The sequence below is a fragment of the Schistocerca nitens genome, chromosome 3, assembly GCF_023898315.1.
Source record: "Schistocerca nitens isolate TAMUIC-IGC-003100 chromosome 3, iqSchNite1.1, whole genome shotgun sequence".
Classification (NCBI taxonomy): domain Eukaryota; kingdom Metazoa; phylum Arthropoda; class Insecta; order Orthoptera; family Acrididae; genus Schistocerca; species Schistocerca nitens.
In genome coordinates, this window is record NC_064616.1 from 95910625 (window position 1) to 95925524 (window position 14900).

Below are 14900 nucleotides of genomic sequence, written 5' to 3' on the forward strand. Positions count from 1 at the left end.
CTACCCTATGAGTGTCATAGTGATTCCTGCTAGTTGTTCACACAAATACACATTTTTTTGATACTTTGGCCAGTCTGCCTCAAGTGACACCCCACTAGCTGTGTATCTTATGAGAAGCTTCGTTACCTTTGCAAGCGGTTTCTTGAAGTTGGTGATGGGATTATGTTGGTGACGAGGCATTGGCTACCTTAAGAGAGTCATAGTGCTTCCTGCCAGTTGCTCACCCAAATACACATTTTTAGATACTGTGGCCCGTCTGCCTGAAGTGATATGCCACTAGTTGTGTATCTTAAGAGAAACATCGTTACTCTTGCCAGCGGTTTCTAGACTTTGAAGATGTGATTATACTGGTGACGAGATATTGGCTACCCTAAGAGAGTCACAGTGTTTCGTGCCAGTTGCTCACCCAAATACACATTTTTTAGATACTGTTTCCAGTGTGCCTGAAGCGATACGCCACTAGTTGTGTATCTTAAGAGAAACATCGTTACTTTTGCCAGGGGTTTCTAGAAGTTGCTGATTTGATTCTGCTGGTGACGAACCATTGGCTACCTCAAGAGAGTCATAGAGATTCCTGCCAGTTCTTCACCCAAATACACATTTTTTAGATACTCTTTCCAGTCTGCCTGATAGCTACGCCACTAGTTGTGTATCTTAAGAGTCATTGTAACTTTTGCCAGGGGATTCTTGAAGTTGCTGATGTGATTATGCTGGTGACGAAGCATTGGCTACCCTATGAGTGTCATAGTGATTCCTGCTAGTTGCTCACCCAAATGCACATTTTTTTGATACTTTGGCCAGTCTGCCTCAAGTGACACCCCACTAGCTGTGTATCTTATGAGAAGCTTCGTTACCTTTGCAAGCGGTTTCTTGAAGTTGGTGATGGGATTATGTTGGTGACGAGGCATTGGCTACCTTAAGAGAGTCATAGTGCTTCCTGCCAGTTGCTCACCCAAATACACATTTTGAGATACTGTGGCCAGTCTGCCTGAAGCGATACGCCACTAGTTGTGTATCTTAAAAGAAACATCGTTACTCTTGCCAGCGGTTTCTTGACTTTGAAGATGTGATTATACTGGTGACGAGATATTGGCTACCCTAAGAGAGTCACAGTGTTTCGTGCCAGTTGCTCATCCAAATACACATTTTTTAGATACTCTTTCCAGTCTGCCTGATAGCTACGCCACTAGTTGTGTATCTTAAGAGTCATTGTAACTTTTGCCAGGGGTTTCTTGAAGTTGCTGATGTGATTATGCTGGTGACGAGGCATTGGCTACCCTACGAGTGTCATAGTGATTCCTGCAAGTTGCTCACCCAAATACACATTTTTTTTGATACTTTGGCCAGTCTGCCTCAAGTGACACCCCACTAGCTGTGTATCTTATGAGAAGCTTCGTTACCTTTGCAAGTGGTTTCTTGAAGTTGGTGATGGGATTATGTTGGTGACGAGGCATTGGGTACCTTAAGCGAGTCATAGTGCTTCCTGCCAGTTGCTCACCCAAATACACATTTTGAGATACTGTGGCCAGTCTGCCTGAAGCGATACGCCACTAGTTGTGTATCTTAAGAGAAACATCGTTACTCTTGCCAGCGGTTGCTTGACTTTGAAGCTGTGATTATACTGGTGACGAGGTATTGGCTACCCTAAGAGAGTCACAGTGTTTCGTGCCAGTTGCTCACCCAAATACACATTTTTTAGATACTGTTTCCAGTGTCCCTGAAGCGATACGCCACTAGTTGTGTATCTTAAGAGAAACATCGTTACTTTTGCCAGGGGTTTCTAGAAGTTGCTGATTTGATTCTGCTGGTGACGAGGCATTGGCTACCTCAAGAGAGTCATAGAGATTCCTGCCAGTTCTTCACCCAAATACACATTTTTTAGATACTCTTTCCAGTCTGCCTGATAGCTACTCCACTAGTTGTGTATCTTAAGAGTCATTGTAACTTTTGCCAGGGGTTTCTTGAAGTTGCTGATGTGATTATGCTGGTGACGAGGCATTGGTTACCCTATGAGTTTCATAGTGATTCCTGCTAGTTGCTCACCCAAATACACATTTTTTGATACTTTGGCCAGTCTGCCTCAAGTGACACCCCACTAGCTGTGTATCTTATGAGAAGCTTCGTTACCTTTGCAAGCGGTTTCTTGAAGTTGGTGATGGGATTATATTGGTGACGAGGCATTGGCTACCTTAAGAGAGTCATAGTGCTTCCTGCCAGTTGCTCACCAAAATACACATTTTGAGATACTGTGGCCAGTCTGCCTGAAGCGATACGCCACTAGTTGTGTATCTTAAGAGAAACATCGTTACTCTTGCCAGCGGTTTCTTGACTTTGAAGATGTGATTATACTGGTGACGAGATATTGGCTACCCTAAGAGAGTCACAGTGTTTCCTGTCAATTGCTCATCCAAATACACATTTTTTAGATACTCTTTCCAGTCTGCCTGATAGCTACGCCACTAGTTGTGTATCTTAAGAGTCAATGTAACTTTTGCCAGGGGTTTCTTGAAGTTGCTGATGTGATTATGCTGGTGACGAGGCATTGGCTACCCTATGAGTGTCATAGTGATTCCTGCTAGTTGTTCACACAAATACACATTTTTTTGATACTTTGGCCAGTCTGCCTCAAGTGACACCCCACTAGCTGTGTATCTTATGAGAAGCTTCGTTACCTTTGCAAGCGGTTTCTTGAAGTTGGTGATGGGATTATGTTGGTGACGAGGCATTGGCTACCTTAAGAGAGTCATAGTGCTTCCTGCCAGTTGCTCACCCAAATACACATTTTTAGATACTGTGGCCCGTCTGCCTGGAGCGATATGCCACTAGTTGTGTATCTTAAGAGAAACATCGTTACTCTTGCCAGCGGTTTCTAGACTTTGAAGATGTGATTATACTGGTGACGAGATATTGGCTACCCTAAGAGAGTCACAGTGTTTCGTGCCAGTTGCTCACCCAAATACACATTTTTTAGATACTGTTTCCAGTGTGCCTGAAGCGATACGGCACTAGTTGTGTATCTTAAGAGAAACATCGTTACTTTTGCCAGGGGTTTCTAGAAGTTGCTGATTTGATTCTGCTGGTGACGAACCATTGGCTACCTCAAGAGAGTCATAGAGATTACTGCCAGTTCTTCACCCAAATACACATTTTTTAGATACTCTTTCCAGTCTGCCTGATAGCTACGCCACTAGTTGTGTATCTTAAGAGTCATTGTAACTTTTGCCAGGGGTTTCTTGAAGTTGCTGATGTGATTATGCTGGTGACGAAGCATTGGCTACCCTATGAGTGTCATAGTGATTCCTGCTAGTTGCTCACCCAAATACACATTTTTTTGATACTTTGGCCAGTCTGCCTCAAGTGACACCCCACTAGCTGTGTATCTTATGAGAAGCTTCGCTACCTTTGCAAGCGGTTTCTTGAAGTTGGTGATGGGATTATGTTGGTGACGAGGCATTGGCTACCTTAAGAGAGTCATAGTGCTTCCTGCCAGTTGCTCACCCAAATACACATTTTGAGATACTGTGGCCAGTCTGCCTGAAGCGATACGCCACTAGTTGTGTATCTTAAGAGAAACATCGTTACTCTTGCCAGCGGTTTCTTGACTTTGAAGATGTGATTATACTGGTGACGAGATATTGGCTACCCTAAGAGAGTCACAGTGTTTCGTGCCAGTTGCTCACCCAAATACACATTTTTTAGATACTGCTTCCAGTGTGCCTGAAGCGATACGCCACTAGTTGTGTATCTCTAGAGAAACATCGTTACTTTTGCCACGGGTTTCTATAAGTTGCTGATTTGATTCTGCTGGTGACGAGGCATTGGCTACCTCAAGAGAGTCATAGAGATTCCTGCCAGTTCTTCACCCAAATACACATTTTTTAGATACTCTTTCCAGTCTGCCTGATAGCTACTCCACTAGTTGTGTATCTTAAGAGTCATTGTAACTTTTGCCAGGGGTTTCTTGAAGTTGCTGATGTGATTATGCTGGTGACGAGGCATTGGTTACCCTATGAGTGTCATAGTGATTCCTGCTAGTTGCTAACCCAAATACACATTTTTTGATACTTTGGCCAGTCTGCCTCAAGTGACACCCCACTAGCTGTGTATCTTATGAGAAGCTTCGTTATCTTTGCAAGCGGTTTCTTGAAGTTGGTGATGGGATTATGTTGGTGACGAGGCATTGGCTACCTTAAGAGAGTCATAGTGCTTCCTGCCAGTTGCTCACCCAAATACACATTTTGAGATACTGTGGCCAGTCTGCCTGAAGCGATACGCCACTAGTTGTGTATCTTAAGAGAAACATCGTTACTCTTGCCAGCGGTTTCTTGACTTTGAAGATGTGATTATACTGGTGACGAGATATTGGCTACCCTTAGAGAGTCACAGTGTTTCGTGCCAGTTGCTCATCCAAATACACATTTTTTAGATACTCTTTCCAGTCTGCCTGATAGCTACGCCACTAGTTGTGTATCTTAAGAGTCATTGTAACTTTTGCCAGGGGTTTCTGGATGTTGCTGATGTGATTATGCTGGTGACGAGGCATTGGCTACCCTATGAGTGTCATAGTGATTCCTGCTAGTTGCTCACCCAAATACACATTTTTTTGATACTTTGGCCAGTCTGCCTCAAGTGACACCCCACTAGCTGTGTATCTTATGAGAAGCTTCGTTACCTTTGCAGGCGGTTTCTTGAAGTTGGTGATGGGATTATGTTGGTGACGAGGCATTGGGTACCTTAAGCGAGTCATAGTGCTTCCTGCCAGTTGCTCACCCAAATACACATTTTGAGATACTGTGGCCAGTCTGCCTGAAGCGATACGCCACTAGTTGTGTATCTTAAGAGAAACATCGTTACTTTTGCCAGGGGTTTCTAGAAGTTGCTGATTTGATTCTGCTGGTGACGAACCATTGGCTACCTCAAGAGAGTCATAGAGATTCCTGCCAGTTCTTCACCCAAATACACATTTTTTAGAAACTCTTTCCAGTCTGCCTGATAGCTACGCCACTAGTTGTGTATCTTAAGAGTCATTGTAACTTTTGCCAGGGGTTTCTTGAAGTTGCTGATGTGATTATGCTGGTGACGAAGCATTGGCTACCCTATGAGTGTCATAGTGATTCTTGCTAGTTGCTCACCCAAATACACATTTTTTTGATACTTTGGCCAGTCTGCCTCAAGTGACACCCCACTAGCTGTGTATCTTATGAGAAGCTTCGTTACCTTTGCAAGCGGTTTCTTGAAGTTGGTGATGGGATTATGTTGGTGACGAGGCATTGGCTACCTTAAGAGAGTCATAGTGCTTCCTGCCAGTTGCTCACCCAAATACACATTTTGAGATACTGTGGCCAGTCTGCCTGAAGCGATACGCCACTAGTTGTGTATCTTAAGAGAAACATCGTTACTCTTGCCAGCGGTTTCTTGACTTTGAAGATGTGATTATACTGGTGACGAGATATTGGCTACCCTAAGAGAGTCACAGTGTTTCGTGCCAGTTGCTCACCCAAATACACATTTTTTAGATACTGTTTCCAGTGTGCCTGAAGCGATACGCCACTAGTTGTGTATCTCTAGAGAAACATCGTTACTTTTGCCACGGGTTTCTATAAGTTGCTGATTTGATTCTGCTGGTGACGAGGCATTGGCTACCTCAAGAGAGTCATAGAGATTCCTGCCAGTTCTTCACCCAAATACACATTTTTTAGATACTCTTTCCAGTCTGCCTGATAGCTACTCCACTAGTTGTGTATCTTAAGAGTCATTGTAACTTTTGCCAGGGGTTTCTTGAAGTTGCTGATGTGATTATGCTGGTGACGAGGCATTGGTTACCCTATGAGTTTCATAGTGATTCCTGCTAGTTGCTCACCCAAATACACATTTTTTGATACTTTGGCCAGTCTGCCTCAAGTGACACCCCACTAGCTGTGTATCTTATGAGAAGCTTCGTTATCTTTGCAAGCGGTTTCTTGAAGTTGGTGATGGGATTATGTTGGTGACGAGGCATTGGCTACCTTAAGAGAGTCATAGTGCTTCCTGCCAGTTGCTCACCCAAATACACATTTTGAGATACTGTGGCCAGTCTGCCTGAAGCGATACGCCACTAGTTGTGTATCTTAAGAGAAACATCGTTACTCTTGCCAGCGGTTTCTTGACTTTGAAGATGTGATTATACTGGTGACGAGATATTGGCTACCCTTAGAGAGTCACAGTGTTTCGTGCCAGTTGCTCATCCAAATACACATTTTTTAGATACTCTTTCCAGTCTGCCTGATAGCTACGCCACTAGTTGTGTATCTTAAGAGTCATTGTAACTTTTGCCAGGGGTTTCTGGAAGTTGCTGATGTGATTATGCTGGTGACGAGGCATTGGCTACCCTATGAGTGTCATAGTGATTCCTGCTAGTTGCTCACCCAAATACACATTTTTTTGATACTTTGGCCAGTCTGCCTCAAGTGACACCCCACTAGCTGTGTATCTTATGAGAAGCTTCGTTACCTTTGCAAGCGGTTTCTTGAAGTTGGTGATGGGATTATGTTGGTGACGAGGCATTGGCTACCTTAAGCGAGTCATAGTGCTTCCTGCCAGTTGCTCACCCAAGTACACATTTTGAGATACTGTGGCCAGTCTGCCTGAAGCGATACGCCACTAGTTGTGTATCTTAAGAGAAACATCGTTACTCTTGCCAGCGGTTGCTTGACTTTGAAGCTGTGATTATACTGGTGACGAGATATTGGCTACCCTAAGAGAGTCACAGTGTTTCGTGCCAGTTGCTCACCCAAATACACATTTTTTAGATACTGTTTCCAGTGTGCCTGAAGCGATACGCCACTAGTTGTGTATCTTAAGAGAAACATCGTTACTTTTGCCAGGGGTTTCTAGAAGTTGCTGATTTGATTCTGCTGGTGACGAGGCATTGGCTACCTCAAGAGAGTCATAGAGATTCCTGCCAGTTCTTCACCCAAATACACATTTTTTTGATACTCTTTCCAGTCTGCCTGATAGCTACTCCACTAGTTGTGTATCTTAAGAGTCATTGTAACTTTTGCCAGGGGTTTCTTGAAGTTGCTGATGTGATTATGCTGGTGACGAGGCATTGGTTACCCTATGAGTTTCATAGTGATTCCTGCTAGTTGCTCACCCAAATACACATTTTTTGATACTTTGGCCAGTCTGCCTCAAGTGACACCCCACTAGCTGTGTATCTTATGAGAAGCTTCGTTACCTTTGCAAGCGGTTTCTTGAAGTTGGTGATGGGATTATGTTGGTGACGAGGCATTGGCTACCTTAAGAGAGTCATAGTGCTTCCTGCCAGTTGCTCACCCAAATACACATTTTGAGATACTGTGGCCAGTCTGCCTGAAGCGATACGCCACTAGTTGTGTATCTTAAGAGAAACATCGTTACTCTTGCCAGCGGTTTCTTGACTTTGAAGATGTGATTATACAGGTGACGAGATATTGGCTACCCTAAGAGAGTCACAGTGTTTCGTGCCAGTTGCTCATCCAAATACACATTTATTAGATACTCTTTCCAGTCTGCCTGATAGCTACGCCACTAGTTGTGTATCTTAAGAGTCATTGTAACTTTTTCCAGGGGTTTCTTGAAGTTGCTGATGTGATTATGCTGGTGACGAGGCATTGGCTACCCTATGAGTGTCATAGTGATTCCTGCTAGTTGCTCACACAAATACACATTTTTTTGATACCTTGGCCAGTCTGCCACAAGTGACACCCCACTAGCTGTGTATCTTATGAGAAGCTTCGTTACCTTTGCAAGCGGTTTCCTGAAGTTGGTGATGGGATTATGTTGGTGACGAGGCATTGGCTAACTTAAGAGAGTCATAGTGCTTCCTGCCAGTTGCTCACCCAAATACACATTTTGAGATACTGTGGCCAGTCTGCCTGAAGCGATACGCCACTAGTTGTGTATCTTAAGAGAAACATCATTAATCTTGCCAGCGGTTTCTTGACTTTGAAGATGTGATTATACTGGTGACGAGATATTGGCTACCCTAAGAGAGTCACAGTGTTTCGTGCCAGTTGCTCATCCAAATACACATTTTTTAGATACTCTTTCCAGTCTGCCTGATAACTACGCCACTAGTTGTGTATCTTAAGAGTCATTGTAACTTTTGCCAGGGGTTTCTTGAAGTTGCTGATGTGATTATGCTGGTGACGAGGCATTGGCTACCCTATGAGTGTCATAGTGATTCCTGCTAGTTGCTCACCCAAATACACATTTTTTTGATACTTTGGCCAGTCTGCCTCAAGTGACACCCTACTAGCTGTGTATCTTATGAGAAGCTTCGTTACCTTTGCAAGCGGTTTCTTGAAGTTGGTGATGGGATTATGTTGGTGACGAGGCATTGGCTACCTTAAGAGAGTCATAGTGCTTCATGCCAGTTGCTCACCCAAATACACATTTTGAGATACTGTGGCCAGTCTGCCTGAAGCGATACGCCACTAGTTGTGTATCTTAAGAGAAACATCGTTACTCTTGCCAGCGGTTTCTTGACTTTGAAGATGTGATTATACTGGTGACGAGATATTGGCTACCCTAAGAGAGTCACAGTGTTTCGTGCCAGTTGCTCACCCAAATACACGTTTTTTAGATACTGCTTCCAGTGTGCCTGAAGCGATACGCCACTAGTTGTGTATCTCTAGAGAAACATCGTTACTTTTGCCACGGGTTTCTATAAGTTGCTGATTTGATTCTGCTGGTGACGAGTCATTGGCTACCTCAAGAGAGTCATAGAGATTCCTGCCAGTTCTTCACCCAAATACACATTTTTTTATACTCTTTCCAGTCTGCCTGATAGCTACTCCACTAGTTGTGTATCTTAAGAGTCATTGTAACTTTTGCCAGGGGTTTCTTGAAGTTGCTGATGTGATTATGCTGGTGACGAGCCATTGGTTACCCTATGAGTGTCATAGTGATTCCTGCTAGTTGCTAACCCAAATACACATTTTTTGATACTTTGGCCAGTCTGCCTCAAGTGACACCCCACTAGCTGTGTATCTTATGAGAAGCTTCGTTATCTTTGCAAGCGGTTTCTTGAAGTTGGTGATGGGATTATGTTGGTGACGAGGCATTGGCTACCTTAAGAGAGTCATAGTGCTTCCTGCCAGTTGCTCACCCAAATACACATTTTGAGATACTGTGGCCAGTCTGCCTGAAGCGATACGCCACTAGTTGTGTATCTTAAGAGAAACATCGTTACTCTTGCCAGCGGTTTCTTGACTTTGAAGATGTGATTATACTGGTGACGAGATATTGGCTACCCTAAGAGAGTCACAGTGTTTCCTGCCAATTGCTCATCCAAATACACATTTTTTAGATACTCTTTCCAGTCTGCCTGATAGCTACGCCACTAGTTGTGTATCTTAAGAGTCAATGTAACTTTTGCCAGGGGTTTCTTGAAGTTGCTGATGTGATTATGCTGGTGACGAGGCATTGGCTACCCTATGAGTGTCATAGTGATTCCTGCTAGTTGTTCACACAAATACACATTTTTTTGATACTTTGGCCAGTCTGCCTCAAGTGACACCCCACTAGCTGTGTATCTTATGAGAAGCTTCGTTACCTTTGCAAGCGGTTTCTTGAAGTTGGTGATGGGATTATGTTGGTGACGAGGCATTGGCTACCTTAAGAGAGTCATAGTGCTTCCTGCCAGTTGCTCACCCAAATACACATTTTTAGATACTGTGGCCCGTCTGCCTGAAGCGATATGCCACTAGTTGTGTATCTTAAGAGAAACATCGTTACTCTTGCCAGCGGTTTCTAGACTTTGAAGATGTGATTATACTGGTGACGAGATATTGGCTACCCTAAGAGAGTCACAGTGTTTCGTGCCAGTTGCTCACCCAAATACACATTTTTTAGATACTGTTTCCAGTGTGCCTGAAGCGATACGCCACTAGTTGTGTATCTTAAGAGAAACATCGTTACTTTTGCCAGGGGTTTCTAGAAGTTGCTGATTTGATTCTGCTGGTGACGAGGCATTGGCTACCTCAAGAGAGTCATAGAGATTCCTGACAGTTCTTCACCCAAATACACATTTTTTAGATACTCTTTCCAGTCTGCCTGATAGCTACGCCACTAGTTGTGTATCTTAAGAGTCATTGTAACTTTTGCCAGGGGTTTCTTGAAGTTGCTGATGTGATTATGCTGGTGACGAAGCATTGGCTACCCTATGAGTGTCATAGTGATTCCTGCTAGTTGCTCACCCAAATACACATTTTTTTGATACTTTGGCCAGTCTGCCTCAAGTGACACCCCACTAGCTGTGTATCTTATGAGAAGCTTCGCTACCTTTGCAAGCGGTTTCTTGAAGTTGGTGATGGGATTATGTTGGTGACGAGGCATTGGCTACCTTAAGAGAGTCATAGTGCTTCCTGCCAGTTGCTCACCCAAATACACATTTTGAGATACTGTGGCCAGTCTGCCTGAAGCGATACGCCACTAGTTGTGTATCTTAAGAGAAACATCGTTACTCTTGCCAGCGGTTTCTTGACTTTGAAGATGTGATTATACTGGTGACGAGATATTGGCTACCCTAAGAGAGTCACAGTGTTTCGTGCCAGTTGCTCACCCAAATACACATTTTTTAGATACTGCTTCCAGTGTGCCTGAAGCGATACGCCACTAGTTGTGTATCTCTAGAGAAACATCGTTACTTTTGCCACGGGTTTCTATAAGTTGCTGATTTGATTCTGCTGGTGACGAGGCATTGGCTACCTCAAGAGAGTCATAGAGATTCCTGCCAGTTCTTCACCCAAATACACATTTTTTAGATACTCTTTCCAGTCTGCCTGATAGCTACTCCACTAGTTGTGTATCTTAAGAGTCATTGTAACTTTTGCCAGGGGTTTCTTGAAGTTGCTGATGTGATTATGCTGGTGACGAGGCATTGGTTACCCTATGAGTGTCATAGTGATTCCTGCTAGTTGCTAACCCAAATACACATTTTTTGATACTTTGGCCAGTCTGCCTCAAGTGACACCCCACTAGCTGTGTATCTTATGAGAAGCTTCGTTATCTTTGCAAGCGGTTTCTTGAAGTTGGTGATGGGATTATGTTGGTGACGAGGCATTGGCTACCTTAAGAGAGTCATAGTGCTTCCTGCCAGTTGCTCACCCAAATACACATTTTGAGATACTGTGGCCAGTCTGCCTGAAGCGATACGCCACTAGTTGTGTATCTTAAGAGAAACATCGTTACTCTTGCCAGCGGTTTCTTGACTTTGAAGATGTGATTATACTGGTGACGAGATATTGGCTACCCTTAGAGAGTCACAGTGTTTCGTGCCAGTTGCTCATCCAAATACACATTTTTTAGATACTCTTTCCAGTCTGCCTGATAGCTACGCCACAAGTTGTGTATCTTAAGAGTCATTGTAACTTTTGCCAGGGGTTTCTGGAAGTTGCTGATGTGATTATGCTGGTGACGAAGCATTGGCTACCCTATGAGTGTCATAGTGATTCCTGCTAGTTGCTCACACAAATACACATTTTTTTGATACTTTGGCCAGTCTGCCTCAAGTGACACCCCACTAGCTGTGTATCTTATGAGAAGCTTCGTTACCTTTGCAAGCGGTTTCTTGAAGTTGGTGATGGGATTATGTTGGTGACGAGGCATTGGGTACCTTAAGCGAGTCATAGTGCTTCCTGCCAGTTGCTCACCCAAGTACACATTTTGAGATACTGTGGCCAGTCTGCCTGAAGCGATACGCCACTAGTTGTGTATCTTAAGAGAAACATCGTTACTCTTGCCAGCGGTTGCTTGACTTTGAAGCTGTGATTATACTGGTGACGAGATATTGGCTACCCTAAGAGAGTCACAGTGTTTCGTGCCAGTTGCTCACCCAAATACACATTTTTTAGATACTGTTTCCAGTGTGCCTGAAGCGATACGCCACTAGTTGTGTATCTTAAGAGAAACATCGTTACTTTTGCCAGGGGTTTCTAGAAGTTGCTGATTTGATTCTGCTGGTGACGAGGCATTGGCTACCTCAAGAGAGTCATAGAGATTCCTGCCAGTTCTTCACCCAAATACACATTTTTTTGATACTCTTTCCAGTCTGCCTGATAGCTACTCCACTAGTTGTGTATCTTAAGAGTCATTGTAACTTTTGCCAGGGGTTTCTTGAAGTTGCTGATGTGATTATGCTGGTGACGAGGCATTGGTTACCCTATGAGTTTCATAGTGATTCCTGCTAGTTGCTCACCCAAATACACATTTTTTGATACTTTGGCCAGTCTGCCTCAAGTGACACCCCACTAGCTGTGTATCTTATGAGAAGCTTCGCTACCTTTGCAAGCGGTTTCTTGAAGTTGGTGATGGGATTATGTTGGTGACGAGGCATTGGCTACCTTAAGAGAGTCATAGTGCTTCCTGCCAGTTGCTCACCCAAATACACATTTTGAGATACTGTGGCCAGTCTGCCTGAAGCGATACGCCACTAGTTGTGTATCTTAAGAGAAACATCGTTACTCTTGCCAGCGGTTTCTTGACTTTGAAGATGTGATTATACTGGTGACGAGATATTGGCTACCCTAAGAGAGTCACAGTGTTTCGTGCCAGTTGCTCACCCAAATACACATTTTTTAGATACTGCTTCCAGTGTGCCTGAAGCGATACGCCACTAGTTGTGTATCTCTAGAGAAACATCGTTACTTTTGCCACGGGTTTCTATAAGTTGCTGATTTGATTCTGCTGGTGACGAGGCATTGGCTACCTCAAGAGAGTCATAGAGATTCCTGCCAGTTCTTCACCCAAATACACATTTTTTAGATACTCTTTCCAGTCTGCCTGATAGCTACTCCACTAGTTGTGTATCTTAAGAGTCATTGTAACTTTTGCCAGGGGTTTCTTGAAGTTGCTGATGTGATTATGCTGGTGACGAGGCATTGGTTACCCTATGAGTGTCATAGTGATTCCTGCTAGTTGCTAACCCAAATACACATTTTTTGATACTTTGGCCAGTCTGCCTCAAGTGACACCCCACTAGCTGTGTATCTTATGAGAAGCTTCGTTATCTTTGCAAGCGGTTTCTTGAAGTTGGTGATGGGATTATGTTGGTGACGAGGCATTGGCTACCTTAAGAGAGTCATAGTGCTTCCTGCCAGTTGCTCACCCAAATACACATTTTGAGATACTGTGGCCAGTCTGCCTGAAGCGATACGCCACTAGTTGTGTATCTTAAGAGAAACATCGTTACTCTTGCCAGCGGTTTCTTGACTTTGAAGATGTGATTATACTGGTGACGAGATATTGGCTACCCTTAGAGAGTCACAGTGTTTCGTGCCAGTTGCTCATCCAAATACACATTTTTTAGATACTCTTTCCAGTCTGCCTGATAGCTACGCCACTAGTTGTGTATCTTAAGAGTCATTGTAACTTTTGCCAGGGGTTTCTGGAAGTTGCTGATGTGATTATGCTGGTGACGAGGCATTGGCTACCCTATGAGTGTCATAGTGATTCCTGCTAGTTGCTCACACAAATACACATTTTTTTGATACTTTGGCCAGTCTGCCTCAAGTGACACCCCACTAGCTGTGTATCTTATGAGAAGCTTCGTTACCTTTGCAAGCGGTTTCTTGAAGTTGGTGATGGGATTATGTTGGTGACGAGGCATTGGGTACCTTAAGCGAGTCATAGTGCTTCCTGCCAGTTGCTCACCCAAGTACACATTTTGAGATACTGTGGCCAGTCTGCCTGAAGCGATACGCCACTAGTTGTGTATCTTAAGAGAAACATCGTTACTCTTGCCAGCGGTTGCTTGACTTTGAAGCTGTGATTATACTGGTGACGAGATATTGGCTACCCTAAGAGAGTCACAGTGTTTCGTGCCAGTTGCTCACCCAAATACACATTTTTTAGATACTGTTTCCAGTGTGCCTGAAGCGATACGCCACTAGTTGTGTATCTTAAGAGAAACATCGTTACTTTTGCCAGGGGTTTCTAGAAGTTGCTGATTTGATTCTGCTGGTGACGAGGCATTGGCTACCTCAAGAGAGTCATAGAGATTCCTGCCAGTTCTTCACCCAAATACACATTTTTTTGATACTCTTTCCAGTCTGCCTGATAGCTACTCCACTAGTTGTGTATCTTAAGAGTCATTGTAACTTTTGCCAGGGGTTTCTTGAAGTTGCTGATGTGATTATGCTGGTGACGAGGCATTGGTTACCCTATGAGTTTCATAGTGATTCCTGCTAGTTGCTCACCCAAATACACATTTTTTGATACTTTGGCCAGTCTGCCTCAAGTGACACCCCACTAGCTGTGTATCTTATGAGAAGCTTCGTTACCTTTGCAAGCGGTTTCTTGAAGTTGGTGATGGGATTATGTTGGTGACGAGGCATTGGCTACCTTAAGAGAGTCATAGTGCTTCCTGCCAGTTGCTCACCCAAATACACATTTTGAGATACTGTGGCCAGTCTGCCTGAAGCGATACGCCACTAGTTGTGTATCTTAAGAGAAACATCGTTACTCTTGCCAGCGGTTTCTTGACTTTGAAGATGTGATTATACAGGTGACGAGATATTGGCTACCCTAAGAGAGTCACAGTGTTTCGTGCCAGTTGCTCATCCAAATACACATTTAATAGATACTCTTTCCAGTCTGCCTGATAGCTACGCCACTAGTTGTGTATCTTAAGAGTCATTGTAACTTTTTCCAGGGGTTTCTTGAAGTTGCTGATGTGATTATGCTGGTGACGAGGCATTGGCTACCCTATGAGTGTCATAGTGATTCCTGCTAGTTGCTCACACAAATACACATTTTTTTGATACTTTGGCCAGTCTGCCGCAAGTGACACCCCACTAGCTGTGTATCTTATGAGAAGCTTCGTTACCTTTGCAAGCGGTTTCCTGAAGTTGGTGATGGGATTATGTTGGTGACGAGGC